Source organism: Ceratotherium simum, chromosome 14 (genome assembly GCF_057802395.1).
Source record: "Ceratotherium simum simum isolate JZ-2026a chromosome 14, ASM5780239v1, whole genome shotgun sequence".
In the NCBI taxonomy this organism is placed as follows: domain Eukaryota; kingdom Metazoa; phylum Chordata; class Mammalia; order Perissodactyla; family Rhinocerotidae; genus Ceratotherium; species Ceratotherium simum.
The window spans coordinates 25,142,683-25,158,281 of NC_141913.1; the positions used below are offsets into that span (position 1 = coordinate 25,142,683).

A 15,599-nucleotide genomic window follows, 5' to 3' on the forward strand; every position below is an offset into this window, starting at 1 on the left:
AGACTCACTATTTTTCTTTAGATCAGAGCAAAATTTTTATTTGGTTTAAAGTACTTTCATGATACTGAGCTTCATATTTATTTTACTAGAGTTTTGGCATTAGCTTACTTTGAGCCATCTAAGCAGACGGGAATGTGGACTATCTTTTAAGCTTTTGTGTCCTTAATGTCTAACATATTAAAAGATCAAAAATATTTGATGATTAAAAGTAAAGAGAGAAGGGAAGGAATATATCTTCCAGCCTTTATATATGTGTCCTATTAAGACAAAGGTAACCAACAACCACCACAAACTTGTTGAGTTACAATTGAATGGACTAAAGTACTATTATTTATAAACAAAAGGGAATATGAAAAAGGAAATATATAGTAATATAGGATTGGGAAAGATATATTTAGAATGATAGGCCAAGATAAACATTTTGTGGATGAGGAAAAGAAAACATAATCTTTTTCTTAATGGAAAAGTAAAGTTTTTGCAGATATATGCCTGCAGCATTAACAATAGCTGCTAACACTTAAATGGTGTTGACTACGTGCCAGACACTGTTCTAAGTGCTTTATACTTGTTAAATCATTTCATCTTCACAACAATCCCCATTTTACAGAAAACTGAGGTATAAAGATGCTTAATACATTGTCCAATGTCATACAACTGAAGTGAAAGAGCTGGAGTTTGAAGCTACGTAGTCTGATACCATATCTATATTTTCAACCAGTCTTCTATGGTATTGAGACTTATGTGCCAGTTGCTTAAAATAGGAATTTAAAATAATAATATTTTTGCTGAGTAAAGTAGTGTTACTATTATAATGCTATGAAAGATTTAAAATAATGTGATTGAGAGAATAAAAGGTCAGGGCAATTCTTAGTTGTGAGACACTGTCCCACGCACATGGGCAGGACACCAAGCATTTTTGATTTCTGCCCACTAAATACCAGAATTCTGTATTTTAATTATACAAATAGCACATGAATGCATTCTCATGATGAAAATTTAAAAGACAGAAGTTTATAGGGTGAAATCGTCTTCCTTCACTCCTCTAACAATTTCTCTCTTCCTCAAAAATAACAGTTGGGGATGTTTCTTTCTGCTCCTTTCTCTAAGAATTTATGAATACACACACACGCACTCACACACGTAATTTACTTACATGAAATGGCTGTGAAGTACATACATTTTTTCACTTCCTTCCTTCATTTATTCTGGTGATTTTCTCATACCCGAATATATGAACCTTTCTAAGTTTTAATAGTTGCTTAATAAACCATAAATATATACTTGAAATTTGTAAAAATCATTCTCCTATTGTTAGATATATTACTTGATTCTAATTTTTTAAACCAAAAAAAAGTGAATTTGTCTTCCTTGGACAAACATCTACATGTTCATTGCCAACTTTCTTTTTTTTTAGAATAGATTCTTGGAAGTGGAATTTCACTGATACTATCAACCTTTCCTCTAAAACAGTTTTCCCAAGTAAACTTGCATTAAGAGATGAGTGTGCCTGCCATGTTCTGACTCCCAGGCCGTCAATGAATATTACTGATGTTTTTTATTATTTTGACAGTCTGATCTGTGCAAAGTGATAGCTCATTGTTTTAAATTGCATTTACTAGTGACATTTAGCATCTTTTCATTGCTTTTTGGCTATTTGTATTTCCTTTTTATAGATATCCCTTTTGTTCTATTAAATTATTTTTTTCTCAATGTGGCATTTATTTCTTACTTTTCTTTACTGTCCTTTTGGTAAAATTTGAATTTCTAAATAGCAAATTTGTCGATCTTTTCCTTTATGGATTCTGGGTTTGGTGTCTTTTTTTAAGGAAGGTCTTCCCTACCCCAAGATGTAATCATATAATTATGTATTGTTTTATGATGCTTCTGTAGATTTAAGTTTAGGTGTTCAGACCATATGGAATTCATTTTTGTATGGGGTAAATATTGTCTAAATAATACCAGTAAACATTTATAGGATATCTACAATACACCAGGCATTGGGCTAAGTGTTTTTACTGGATTACCAAATTTAATCCTCCCAACATTCGTACAAGATAGTTATTTTCTTACTAACTGCATATGAAGAAATTGAAACCCAGGTTATTAACTTGCTTAGGGTCATAAAAGTCAATGAGAAAACTGTGATTTGAACGCAAGCAGGCTGACTGCATAGAAATTCTAGCGGTCAGAATTCACTCCACGGTGGATATTTAAGGACTTTAAAAGCTGCTCTTAATTCTCACAGTATTTTATTAGGATGAAGGATCAATTTCCACTTTTTAAGGAAATCTTCTGTGATTATATGATCTTTGTTCTAATTCTACACCAGTTTAGAGAGATGGAATTTGGGACCCAGGATATATGTAAAACAGTGGTTCCTAAACTTGAGCAGGCTTCACAATCCCCTGGATGGCTTATTAAAACGGACATTGGGGGGCCCCATACCAGAGTGTCTGGGATTCAGTAGGTCTGGGTTAGGGCCTGAGAATTTACATTTCTAACAAGTTGCCAGGAGCTGGAGAGGCTGCTGACTCAGAATAAACCATGTGTAGTGTCTTAATAAATAATTGAGTCGTGCAAACACAGTTCTTGGAACACTCTGTCCTTTCTCTTTTTTTTTTTTTTTTTTAAAGATTTTATTTATTCAGTTTTTTCCCCCCAAAGCCCCAGTAGATAGTTGTATGTCATAGGTTCACATCCTTCTAGTTGCTGTCACTCTGTCCTTTCTTAACTGATCCAAAATGCCACTGCTTTCTATAAACTAAATTTCTACATGTATATGGATCTCTTTTTCAACTCTCTTGCATTCTGTTAATGTGTTTGTCTATTTTAAAACCAGCACTACACTATCTTAATCACTATATCTTTGTAGTACATCAGTATTGGTGTCTGAAGGGAGAAACTCCCCTCTATAAATGGGAAGTTCTCTTTCAAAATAATTGAGGTTATTCTAGGCTATTTTGTCTTTTAGATAATCTAGAGAATTATCTTCTCAAATTCCATTATGAGTTTTTAATTGGGATTGCATCAAATTCACAAATAAACATGGATGTACTAATATTTTTCCAATATGGTATCCAGAAAAATTGTATGTCTTTCTCCATATATTCTGGTCTTCTTGTATTTCTGTCAAAAGAGTTTAAAGGTCTACTTCATAGAAGTCCTTAACATTTCATGTTTGGTTTGTTTATACGTATTTTATATATTTCTTGAACTACTGAAGGGATTTATTTTACTTTTACATTTTAATTGATTATTTCTGGTGTAAAGCTATTGATTTTTAAAATACTGATCTTACTTTCTTATTAGTTTTGTTCTATAGTTATCTTGTGTTTTTTTTGTCAACCATATTATCGGTAAACAAGAATTTTTAAAAATATTTTCTCCTCCTTTTCCAGTAGCCTAACTGTCCACTAAAGTGGACAGAATTTCCACTTATTATCAAGTAGTAGTGATGGTAATGGGCAGTTTTAACATTTTCTTGATTATAAGAGGAATTTTTCCGATGTTTCATCAGTGACTATAATGTTTGCTGTTGATTTCTTATAGATAGACTTTTTCACAGGAAGTGTCTTCTATTCATAGGTTATAGAGAGTTTATGTCAGGAATTGGTGTTATATTTTATCAGATAGTTTTGTTTTGTTTTTGTGAGGAAGATTAGCCCTGAGCTAACACCTCTTGCCAATCTTCCCCTTTTTGCTGAGGAAGATTGGCCCTGGGCTAACATCCATACCCATCTTCCTCTGCTTTATATGTAAGGGACACTTGCCACAGCATGGCTTGATAAGGGGTGGGTAGGTCCACACCAGGATCCGAACCTGCGAACCCTGAGCCGCCGCAGCGGAGCGCGCAAACTTAACCACTACACCACCAGGCCAGCCCTGAGATAAGTTTTTTTTTTTAACAGCTGAAAAATTATCATTATTACCATAGGGAGACTTCCTATTTAATCTATTAATATTATTTCAAGCTATTAATTTATATACTGTTGTTAACTATCCTGTTAACTATACTATTTTGGTATTCCTGGAAAAAGCCTGCTTCCTTAGTATGTTTGATCTCCTAATATATAACTGAATTTCATATGCTAATATTATATTTGATTCTTACGGTTATGTGCATAATTTATATTATGCTATTGTTTTCTCTACTGTTCTTCATCTGTTTTTGAAACTACTATCATGATAAGACACTCTTTTTCAATGCTTTGGAACTGTTTATTTCATATAGAGAGTATTTATTTGTTTCTGGAACTTCACCTTGAAAACTATCTGGATTTATGAATTTTTAGGTACAGAGTTTTCTCTGGCTTGCAGCTTCTTCTGTGGGTATTAAACTATTGAAGTTTTCCCTTTGAACACTGCTTTAATCATATCCCATACGTTTGAATATGTACTATTCCCACAATGATTCATCTCGACAGCAAGAATATTTACATTTTTTCGACTGAGCACCTTTGGGCGACCAGACACGTAAAATATTGTAGAAGGTAAAGCCAAGGAGGCCCCTGCTCAGCTGGAGCTTACATTCTAGTAGGAGGAGGTGAGGCTAAAGAAGTAGACACATGCCCAAGTAGGATGATATGAGATGATGGTAAGTGCTGTGAAGGGAATGCACCAGAGAGATGTGATGGGGGACAGTAATGTGGCTACCTTAGATTGATACTCTGAGGAGGGGATAACGTAGCTATGAACTGAATGAGGAAAAGGAGCCAGTCCTACAGGATCTAAGAGAAAAGAGCTGCGGACAGAGGAACAACATGGTGGTTGTTGGTAGTGACATAACCAAGGAGGAGAGAGAGGAAGACAGGAATAAGTCTGTTAATTGCATTACTAAAGTCCACACTATCCTTAATTAATACAATGGCCATTTAATTTATGTCCAGATTGGGACACATTTGAATGGGAAAGGGGATGCTATTAATAATTACTCAAGAAGAAAAGTCATGAACTGGGACCATCAGACAAACCAGGTCATATAGACACCCCTCTTAATTCTTTTTCTCTCTACTTGATCTGTCAGCTGTTGAAAGAGGAGTATTAAGATCTCCCAACCCATTTATGGTTACCGCATCTCTCATTGCTTTTTCGTGAAACACCTCCATTTGTTTACACTAATGCTCTCCCCTTTATTTGATTGGATTTGATATTTAGATCGCCAGAACTGCTTTCTTTTGTCAGCACTCATCTGGTATACCTTTCTGTCCCTTTGTTTTCAACTTTTAGTTGTCGTTTTACTGAGCATAGCTCTTGTAAACAGCGAATAGAGGTACTTACCCAGACTGAGAAATTCAGAAACTCATTTTGTTTATTCCCATTTATTGTGATTGTGAACAATTTGGATTTATTCCTCTCATTTTTTAAATATTTACCATACTTTCTTGTTGCTTCTTTTTGCATCTTTCCTACCTTTTTAAAAATTGACCAATTTATCTTTATTCTGTTTTTTCCACTCAAATGATTCTGAAATTATGTATCCTATTTATAATCCTCTAATGTTACTCACAAATTTACAACATACTTTTATAAGTTTATAATCTTTAATCAGTCTAAAGTTATATACCTTCCTCTCCCCCTCCCCATAAAAGCATTAGCACACTTTTTCTTCATTTCTCAATGTCTTCTTTACTGGATCCCCATTTTGTGCTGAAGTCATCTGGAATTATGGTTTTAGGTTATTGTTAATTTCACTACAGACCTTTCCTCTGTGTGTTGTAATATTGTCATTCTTTCTTATTTTAATGCCTTAATCACATTTGAAGTGTCTAAAATTTCTGAATTTCAATGCATTGAGGTAAATTTCTGAGAATTAGAACTTGCCTTGTGGGGAGTATGATATTGTAAACGTGCTTCTTAGTTTTCTTTTACATGTTGTCTTACATTTTTAATAAGCATTGCCTTCTAATATATCAATATAATAGAATTTTATTAAATTCTTCTTTTTCTTAAAAATTTTTTGAGTGTTTACGTGACTTTTCTTGTGACATTCATATTCTTATTTTCGGCATTACAAATTTTCTCTCTGTAGATTGTCATGTTTGCTATGTTAGCAAGAAAGAGTAAGATAGTTAATAGAAAATTACAAATAGATTCCATTACCTTAAGAATACATCAGATATTCATATTTTGAGTTTATAGTAACATTAGTATGATGTAAGAATTTGGCTAAGCCCCTTACCTGCAGGAGTTTAAAAACCAGCCTTTCAAAAATTTAAAAAGGACGTGATTTTGCCCTAATAGTCATATGGATTTAGGCAGGTGTAGCTGGTAATTAGAAAGTTGTTCTGATAGTTCATAGAACAGTTTGACTTCAAGAGAGCAAAGGAGAGAATATCTTTCTTTTATAGTCCCTGTATTTTTGTTTCATTTATCCATGTCACTCTGCTATTATGAAAGCAGCTGGCTGACTTACATTATCTGTGTACCTGAAACTCAACAAAGGCATCTATATCCTCTTTCTTCCTTCCTCTCTCATATTATTTGCTGTTCAACACAAGAGAACATTTTAGCTCTGATGTATTTGAACACTTTTATTCAAGCATTAGGGATATTATTGTTACAGCGCAGAGAACAGGGTAAATTGATATATGGATTTTTATTTATTTAATTTAGTAAATGGGTAGTATGTATTTCTCATATGCAATTGAAAAAGAAGCCCAAATTAGATAATAGCCATACTTTATTATGTGACATAAAATGGAATTGTTTTCTAGGTATAAGCTAAGAATATGTAAAGAGGATCTGTTTATAGGAAAAACTCAAATTTGAGAGAAATTTGTTGTTTTCTACGTTATGAGTCAAAAGTAAGTTTAAAGAAAATATGTAGATAAAACTCCCTATTCCTGAGGAATATTTTTAGGTAATATTTATAACCATGATAAAAGTTATCTCTGGATCAGTAATGGAAACTGTTTGACCAATCTTCTTACCTTTGACTATGACAGACTTCACATGTACCATTTTATAACCTAATTGTGCTAAGGATGCAACCTCAGAATCATTCTCAACATGCTTAACCACTATCAGTTGAACAAATGTTATATAGGCTGAAAAGCTTTTTGCTAGGAATTTATGTTAATTAATATAATTAATGAGTAGCACCAGGAAAAGAGAATTTCTTAGGGCTAAGGTTGAATGATGAAGGTATTCTGTACCTGAGATTGAATGAGGTTAGGGCCAGGTAAAAAATAAAAATCACTAGCAGCATTAATGCCTGAAAAGAATTTTCCATCATTGCAAGCTTGTTTCTTGGGGTTTTGTGATGTAGAAGTAACAGAAAGAGAAGACGTAGATAGGACTTGTGAAGAAAAGATGAAAGATTTGCATTAGAAATGTCCAGTTTTTACGTAAGAGTAAGAAGGAAGAACACAAATGAAAAGAAAGAAGTGAATGAAAGAGAAGAGCTATGGGTTCGGTTTCTCGGGAGAGTTTTGGCTGGAGTAGAGAGAGGGTATTTGAGAGATCTGGGGAAGTAACTGTCCTCTATGTAAAGAATATTGAGAATGGCAGCTATACCATTTTATATGGGTTCTAAACCAATTGAAACATAATGCTATATGGCATTCTTTCCTTAAGAGACTGGTAGGAATTATTCTTAATTAACTTTTGTGACTACCAGACTTTGTTTATTTAGATAGAAATTTGCAGATTGTCTGAACTACATGAAATCTTAGTTATGTGTGGATTACACTACAGGATTGTTCCTGACTCCTTTAGACTTTTTTTTGGTGAGGAAGATTCACCCTGAGCTAACATCCATGCCCATCTTCCTCTACTTTATATGAGATGCCACCATAGCATGGCTTGACAAGCGGTGCGTCGGTCCGCACCTGGGATCCAAATCTGCGAACCCCAGGCCACCGAAGCAGAGCGCACAAACTTAACTGCTGTGCCACCGGGCCGGCCCCATTCTTCCTCTGTTTTGTATGTGGGTTGCTGCCACAGCATGGCAAGTGGTGTAGGTCCGTGCCCAGGAACCAGACCCAGGCCGCCAAAGCAGAGCACACCAAACAACTGCTAGGCCACAGGGCCGGCCCCCCCCATTAGATTTTTTTAATCTACTTATTCATCCTCAGAAACACAAAAGTGAAAAATTAGAAGTAGGTGCTTTGGTTGATTTGAGTTAGCTGGTTAACAATGTGCATGCTGCTGAAAGATGTGAGTGGGAGTCTCATTGCAGGTCCTATCTCTTCTACTCATAGAGAGTTGATACAAGAAACACTTGTGCATAGAAGTAATTGATCTTATTGTTTGGTATAACCTCTTAGAAATTATAGAAATAATAAATGTTCTTTTTTAGTAAATTGGAAGGCACAGAAAGAGTATTAAAGATGTAGAGGGAAAAGTATCTATAATCCTAATTCTAGAGATAAACGCAGGTTTGTTTTGGCATATTTCCTCCCAGTCATTTTTGCAAAGCACTTTTACATATTTCAGATGATTCTTTATAAATATTTCTATGTCCTAAATATTTTCACTAACCTACTATATAATTATTTTCCCATTGTATTAAAAATATGTATAAATGTAATTATGTGAATATAGCATATTCTAGTAATATATTCAGTGCTCTGTATTGTTTATGTATTCAGTATTTATACCCAACTTTCCAAATTAGAGAACGGATCTGGCTACTATGGTAAAGAGACCCCAAAGTTCAGTGGCTTAACCAAGTAAGATGTTTATTTCTCTTCCTCATGTGACAGTCTAGTGGTAGCTAAGCTGTCTTGAGCTGGTAGGCAATTCTGCCATCCTCAATCTGTGGTGTCCACTTGTGGGCTAGAGATGTTCTGGCCCTCTTCCAGCTTGGAGGAAGGAGAAGGGGATTGGAGAAGCACTCACAGTTATTTTTAAAGGCAAGACTCGGAATGGCTCACGTCACATCTGCCCACATCACAGTAGTAGAACTTAGTTGGCCATGCTCGGCTCTCAGAAAAGTTGAATTTTGTGCTGAGCACCCATGTGTCCACATAAATTCTATTAATGTGCAAGAAGGGAAAAAGGATATTAGGAGACAACTAGCAGTTAATTGTACTTTCAAATAGGATGTTGGGGGAATGTCCATAAATTCATGAAATAGAAGCCAAATATAAATTGATGTAAGGTTATTTTGACTATCCTCTAATTAATCAAATCACTAAAATTCCTGCAAGAAAATTTCTAAAATGGATTCTATTTATGACTGACTTAGTTAGTTACTTAAAACTGGTATTGATTTTTGTCTTAATTAATTACAGAATTACTGCCTTTTATTCTGGTTTGGCTTTTTTTTTTTTAATAATTTTATTTATTTTTTATTCCCCCAAAGCCCCAGTAGATAGTTGTATGTCATAGTTGCACATCCTTCTAGTTGCTGTATGTGGGACGCGGCCTCAGCATGGCCGGACAAGCGGTGCATAGGTGCGTGCTGAGATCCGAACCTGGGCTGCCAGCAGTGGAGCGTGCGCTCTTAACCGCTAAGCCACAGTGCCGGCCCCTGGTTTGGCTTCTAAATTTGATTCTAGTTTCCTAAAGTTAAACTGAAAAAAGAACAGTGACTACTCTTAGATGTCCACTGGAAATTTTATGAGCTACGAAGTCAATGGCAGTTCACTGACTTGCTAATTTAAAAAAATTGGAGGCAATCTACATTTACAAGTTCCTTTCAAGTAATCTAATGAAGGGTCAGGGATAAGAGATTCCAGGCAGCCCAGTTCAGTGTGATTACCGCCATCAGCATGCTTGGGATTTCATTTCTGTTAACGTAGCTACTGTTGCTTGTGGCCTTTGAAAGCAGTTGTATTGTGTGCTGCATCAGTCTTGTCAGTTGCTAGCAATAGTTGTGTCATTGTCCATAAGCGCATATCATTTTCTTTCAGGGCAGAACCTTTGAAGATAGAAACCTTTGACTAAAGAGATTTAAGAATGCCATGAATTGGAATGTATTGTCCTAATATTTATTGTTACAATATATAAACTAAAAAAAAAGTTACCTCTACTTTATATCTTCTTCAAAAAGATTTTTTTTTCCTATTTAAATTACTTTTTCGACTGGCAAAATTAATTATTGCTACACGTTTTCAGAACCCTCATATCAATATAGTCACTATATTTTATAAATCCTAAACCAAGTGACAAATCTGACAAAATTGCTCTGATTTGTGAATAAGTAGTTATTATGAAAATCTTGTGTATTAACATTAAACTGCTTTAAGCTGTACACTTAATGAATCACCTTTATTGAAAATAATAATAATACATAAAATTGAGGATATCCAAGAAAATGTAGAATATCTAATTGCTGTATTTTTTTATTTACTTGTTTCTCTCTTTATTACACAAGTAATTTGACGGAGTTTATATAATAAAAAGGATTTTTTAAAAATCATAAACAGGAAAACATAAAAGTTAAGAAAAGGAGAGAACAGAGTACAGACATGCAAGCCATAAGATTCTACATATCTCCTAATGGTTGAAATTGGCATTTGTTTCTGAGCTTCCTGTTGGCCATAGGGAAAAAAGAAACATTATCATTTCTGTGATTTTCATTGTACAAAATGTAGAAAATACACTGAGTCTCCATGGGAAGAAAAGTTTTTCCTGGAACTTAGTCTTATTGGGGGCTTTGAACACTCAGATACAACGGGTGAACAATGATCTTTTTCCCTGCAGCATATGTATTATCAGATTCTATAAAACAACATCTAGTATTATCTTTCAATAATATTTAAGGTTGTGGCACCAAAGCATATAACTAAATAAAAGAAAGTCTGTGGGAAGCCCTTCTGATAGTCTTGTTTAATCCCCAGGGAAAATCTAGATCATTTAGGCAAAATCTAAACTCTCCAGAAGAAAAAATAGACTTCACATCCTTCAAATTATGGTCATTGTACATATTTAACATGTTAAACAGTTGCATTAACCAGATTGCTTCTTGAAGTCAGGGTCTTCATCTTACACAAGCTCTTTTACATCCAGAACAGACCTGAATGCCTACTAAACCAACTCAGGAACAGTGGCTAAATTCCATGAAATTAATATTCTTGTGGGTTGTGAAAAATAGGTTATTCAGTAAGACATAATATCCCCAAGTGTTGAGAACCAAATGAAACTTTTTTTGTGAGGAGGACCAGCCCTGAGCTAACATCCAATGCCACGCCTCCTTTTTTTTGCTGAGGAAGACTGGCCCTGGGCTAACATCCATGCCCATCTTCCTCTATTTTATATGGGACGCCACCACAGCATGGCTTAACAAGTGGTGCGTCGGTGCGCACCCGGGATCCGAACCGGCGAACCCCGGGCCGCCGCAGCGGAACGTGCGCACCCAACCGCTTGCGCCACCGGGCCGACCCCCCAAATGAGACTTTTAAAGCATTGTAAAATGTTAATCATTTTTCTGTCTCAAAATACAATAAAACTACCTTCATAAAAAGTTTAGTTTTGAAAACAAAATTTTACATATGTCAATAACAACACAGTTTTACAAGGCAAGTAACGATACCAATGTGGTAAACATTGCTTTGAGTTTGTTTTAAACTCTTGTATTTCATGAATTTTTATCAAGCTACACAAATTTAAATCCTCTGAAGAAAGAATATATGTTTATAAGGGCCATGTATCATATTAACTAGCAAGATTTCATAGAGTATATGATGTCAGCATTTAAAATACAGACATTAAAAATATCTTTGATAATCCATTCATTTATTCATTCACCAAATATATTCTGACCAACTACCATAAGATACACAGGAAAAAAAACCGGATGAAGTCTGATCTTGCTCTGTCCTATTGGAGTCTTGGAAATTTTGGTCTAGTGGAGGAGACCAAATCAAACAAGTAAGCACAGCATGTAAAAAAGACATGCACATAAACACACACACAGATTTAGGTACTGATAAATAAATTTTAAAAAGAAGACAAGTAATTGGGTGGAGAGTGACTACAGGCACTATTTATATAAAATAGTTAGGAAAAGCCTTGCAGAGCAAGGACGTGAATAAAAAGTGGGAGCAAATCATCTAAATTTGTGAGGAAAGAGTATTCGCCAGGCATATATATTTGCTACAGTTCTTGAGACAAGAAAATGCCTGAATTTTTTAAGAAACTTAAAGGCGGCCTGTGTCAACAGAGCAGAGTGAACGAGAGAAAAAGAGTAAAAGGAACTTGAGTGAGGATCAAGGACCAAGAGCAAGTTCAGGTAGGGCCTCACAGCTGTGGTAAGACATTTGGATATTTTTCTAAGGTGATGGGAAGCCATTGAAGCGGATGATTGAGATGATCTGATTTATATTTTTAGAAGCTCACTCAGACTGTTGTGTGAGAATGGATTTTAGGTTAGTGATGGGAATGGGAATTGGAGAAGAGGGCAAAAAATGGAGGCAAAGAGACCAACTAAAGGCTATTTTAAAGTTGACCTCAAAGATGATAGTGGCTTGGTCGAGAGTTGGAGTAATGGAGGTGATGAAAAGTGGTTAAATTCTAAGTACATTTTGAATATGACAACAAGATTTTCTGGTGGGTAGGACATAGGATATGTAAAAAGAAGAATAAGTCAAATATTTTTTCAAGGTCTGAGTAAGTAGAGGATTTTCTGAGATGAAAAAGCTGTGGGATGGAGGAAACTGAAATCCGTATTAAGTGCAAGAAGCCAATCTTAAAAGACTACATACTGTATGAGTCCAACTGTATGACATTCTGGAAAAGGCAAAACTATGGAGATAGTAAAAAGATCAGTGGTGGGGGAAGTGGGGGAAGGATGAATAGGCAGAGCGCAGAGGATTTTTAGGGCAGTGAAAACACTCTGGATGATCTTATAATGATAGATACATGTCATTATACATTTGTCAATACCCATAGAATGTACAGCACCAAGAGTGAACCCTAATGTAAACTATGTACTTTGGCTGATAATGATGTGTCAAGGTAGGTTCATCAGTTGTAACAAATGTACCACCTGGGGGGGATGTTGATACTGGGGGAGGCTATGCATGTGTGGGAGCAGGGAGTGTATGGGAAATCTCTGTACCTTCCCTTCAATTTTGCTGTGAACCTAAAACTGCTTTAAAAAAAAATCTTAATAAAATTTTTTTAAATAAACGTGGATTAACCAACAGAAATCATGTTCAATAAAGTTTACTACAAACAACAACAAAAAGCTGTGGGAAGAGCTGGATGGCAGGGGAGTGGGGGATCAAGAGTTCAACTTTGAACATCTTAAATTAGAAGAGCATATTAGTCATCCAAAGGTGATATTGCCTAGGCAGTTGTATATACAAACCTGGATTTCTTGGGAAGTATGTGGCTAGAGTTATAAATTTAAGAAATAGCTGCCTCTAGCTGCTATTTAGAGGTGGGGCAGTTGGTGAGATAATCTACTGAGTGAGTGTGCTTAGAGAAGTGAAGGAAGCTGAGGATGGAGCTCCTGGACACTCCAGCACTTAGATATCGTGATCAGGAGCTCCAGCCAGCAGGAGAGTCTGAGAGGCGGAGTTAAGTGAGGTAGGAGGATACTCAATTGAAGCATGTGTTTCAGCATGAGGAAATGTGTCAAATGCTATTGAAAGGTTGAGTATGATGAAAACTGAAACTTGACCATTGGATTTGGGACCATGAAGTTTATTGACACTCTTAGGAGCTGTTTCAATAGAGTGGTGGGGATGTAAGTGTGATTAGAGTGAGTTAAAGGGAAAATGGGAAAAGAAAATGAAAGCGCAAATTGGGAGTTCTGCTATAAAGTAGAACATAGAAGTGTGACAGTAGCTGGAGGGGGATACAGGGTTAAGGATGCTTTCTTTTATTTTTTTGTCTTTTAAGGTAGAGATATTATAGTACATTTCCTTGTAAGCTGGTAGGACTGATCCAATAGAGAGGGTAAATTAATGAAAAGGGGAATGATTGCAAAAGCAAAATCCTTGAGGCAGGAAGAGTTGGGAACCTGAGGCCATGTTGATAGCTCCAGTTTGAGGCAGTAATTCTGACAATTTATCCACTATAATGGGAAAGAAAGCAGATAATATACCCACAGATGCAGCTAGGTTGGTAGATTTGGTGGTAGAAGAATGAGAATGTTCTTTACTTGTTTGTATTCTTTTAATGGAATAAAAAACAAATCACTAGCTGGAAAAGAGGAATGGGGAAAAAATGTAGAAGCTTTGAGGAGAGAGGAGATGGTGTTAAATAGCCTTCACACATGGAAGTGAGAATTGAGGGAAAAGAAGCAAGATGGCCAGGCAGTGTTGAAAGCCCCACTCACGGTTATAAATATAGGAGAATAAGCCAAGGCTAAAATCTTTAGCAAATGAAGGAAGTGACTAGAGCAGTAGATAATTGTACCAGGAGCTGAGTTTGTTTGTTTGTTTGTTTTTAAGGATGAATGGAAAAGGGCTGAGAAGAGACAGTAAGTGGGGTATTTACTGAAGTCAAACAAACAAACTTCAAACAAAGACACTTTCTAAAATATAAGACAAAAGAAATCAATAGCAGCAAAAACTGGAACAATTTACTCCATGTTCCTGGTAAGTCATCTTTCCCTCCACATCCTCCAGCCTAAATAAGACACTGTTCACAGCTAGACTAAAGAGGAGGCCAACAGATTTCTGTGTGCCCCTGTGAGACCACCACTCTCCTTTGCCCTCTGCCCACTTCCCCTGGATTTTCCCCATTCCCCCCTGCCACAAACTTCCTATGATTTGCTTATTCCCAAGAAGGTGGCATTAATTAGGATTGCTTACCCTCTGTCCCTAATTGACTGCCAGGACTATATCCACCACACCTTGCAGTCACTGCCAGAAGTCCATGGCTCCTACGTCATCCCTCTCCTCCAGCACAACTTCCTCCACATTTTCCTGGACATCATCTAATCTGACCTTATCTCTTACTACTCAGTGAGCCCTAGACCTTTCATTTGTGTCCGTCATCAGCAAAATCCTCTATATTCTCAACCTCTTTCACGAATGCCTTATATTTTAGAAAGTGTCTTCTGATTGTCTAAATCGAAAACTCTACAAATTTACTTTTTTTTTTTTTTTGGTGAGGAAGACTGGCCTTGAGCTAACATCTGTTGCCAATCTTCCTCTTTTTGCTAAGGAAGATTGGCCCTGAGCTAACATCTGTGTCTATCTTTCTCTATTTTGTATGTGGGATGCTGCCACAGCATGGCTTGATGAGCGGTGCATCCACCCGTGTTGGGGATCCAAACCTGCAAACCCCTGGCGGCGAAGCAGAGCACACAAACTTAACCACTACGCCATCCAGCCAGTACCTCTACAAATTTACTTTTATCATTGTAACTTACCACTGAGAACCCACAATATGGGACAATGGTCCAATTTCAAATTGCTGCAGTGATATATTGTTAAAGAGTCCCAGCTCCCTGAATTGAATCTCATGGAATTCATGAAAATTGGGTAGATATACATCTGTACTGTGGTGACACATTCCCTCCCATGGACTATGTTTCTTTTTTCTGAGCCGAATGCTTCTTTGGTTTTATGCCTACTCGTTAATGCCTATGTAGTAACTCACTTCTGACAAAGTCCAATTTACATTATCAAAGGGTTTCACTTAATATACCTACCACTTGAGGCAGGGGTGGAATCCAAGGTGTTCATAATAGGAAT

At 36.1% G+C, this 15,599-nt stretch overlaps 1 protein-coding gene across 9 annotated transcripts in view; it reads left to right on the plus strand.

Annotated features, from left to right (window-relative positions):
* Window positions 1-15,599, plus strand: part of DTNA (dystrobrevin alpha) — a 353,310-nt gene that overhangs the window by 40,622 nt on the left and 297,089 nt on the right. The window lies entirely within an intron of this gene.